This window comes from Panthera tigris, chromosome A2 (assembly GCF_018350195.1).
Source record: "Panthera tigris isolate Pti1 chromosome A2, P.tigris_Pti1_mat1.1, whole genome shotgun sequence".
NCBI lineage: Eukaryota > Metazoa > Chordata > Mammalia > Carnivora > Felidae > Panthera > Panthera tigris.
This window is the reverse complement of record NC_056661.1, coordinates 107,816,964-107,818,437: the sequence shown is the minus strand read 5'-3', so window position 1 is coordinate 107,818,437 and position 1,474 is coordinate 107,816,964. Positions and strand designations below refer to the sequence as shown.

The 1,474-nt window shown below is 39.3% G+C and overlaps 1 long non-coding RNA gene across 1 annotated transcript; it reads left to right on the top strand.

Moving 5' to 3' along the window:
* Window positions 1-470: 470 nt before the first annotated feature.
* Window positions 471-869, top strand: LOC102952180. The gene is made up of 3 exons (XR_445924.3): window positions 471-568; window positions 650-714; window positions 809-869. It is a non-coding gene; the product is annotated as an uncharacterized LOC102952180 (long non-coding RNA).
* Window positions 870-1,474: the final 605 nt, after the last annotated feature.

Genomic DNA, 1,474 nt, shown 5'->3' with positions numbered 1-1,474 from the left:
AAATATAAGTGTGTTTAACATTTTTGTGATAATCTTGTCAAATAGTATATATATTTTTAATTTTTTTAACGTTTATTCATTTTGAGACAGATTGTGAGTGGGGAGGGGCAGAGAGAGAGGACGACACAGAATTGGAAGCAGGCTCTGGGCTTTGAGCTGTCAGCACAGAGCCCAATGCTCTGTGCTCAGCGGACTCGAACTCAGCGGACTGCGAGATCATGACATGAGCCGAAGTCGGACGCTTAACTGACTGAGCCACCCAGGTGCTCCTCACATATAATATTACTTTTTGTAATTTTTAAAGTATAAATGCTATACTTACATTTTTAAAAATTTGACACTAATTACAATGTAGTTTTAAGCACAACTGATATGAACAAAGTTGCATAATAAATCGATCTGCCTCTTATTTTTGTTTAACATCTGTTTGTTTGTTTGTTTGTTTGTTTCCAAACAAACAGGTTCCTCTCCCTTGGGCTCATGTCCCGAGAAGCCTCTGAACCCAATTAGCCTTGCTTTCCTTCACCTCTGCTTCTTCGGGACTTTTCAGAATTTCTTAAGCATTAAGGTAAAGGCTGTTTCCAAATTCGGAATTCCTTAAAGAAGGAGTCATTTAGTGCTCCTACTAAATGCTTTCCCACTGCTTCAGGTGCATATTGGATGTACTTGCTGACCCGTTTGTGGCTGTTGAGACCATGTTACAAGTGCTGGCTGGTGAGTTGTGAGTAGAACTGATCAGTATCAGGGTGGGGATCTGGGCACCTCCTTGTGACTTTCAGACCCATTTAGGATTTTTTTTTTTCTTTAGGAATGATGATAAGAGAAGTCTCTGAATGACTGATGAACAGAAGCCCTCTGCCCCACTGATACACCTGTCACATAAGTAAGAAAATAATGAAAACTTATATGATTTTAAATCACTATGACTTGGAGGTCATTTGCTACCACAGCATGAAGAGCCTGTCTTGAATTGATGATATGGCATTGTAATATTACATTGTTACAGTGGCATTGCTTTAATATTCTTAGGAATGACTCTAATGACTGTAATGGTAGAATTTTTGCCATCGGAAAGGGAGCAAGAGATCCCATGCTGGGGAGTAATACACCTGAAAACATGTTATATAAACAGCTACATTTTCAGCCTATCTGCAGGGTTGGTGGCTGATGATGGATATTCTGTGTTTTCATTTTTTGCTTGAGACCAAAAATGCGGGGTGTCAGCCGAAGACTATATCTGCTTCGAATATTTTTCTTTTCACGGCAATTTCTTAACATTCTGATTCTCAGACATTAAAAACAAAGGCAGCTGGTGGAAGCCATTGGACTGCAGAATCTGCTACTTGAAGCACAACACTACAGGAGGCTTTTTTTTTTTTCTCTCTGACAATCGGGATTAGTGCAAAAAGAGGTAAGTGGAAGCTACTTCACCATTATCACAAGGCTTAGAAATAAAACGCCCAAGTATACATTG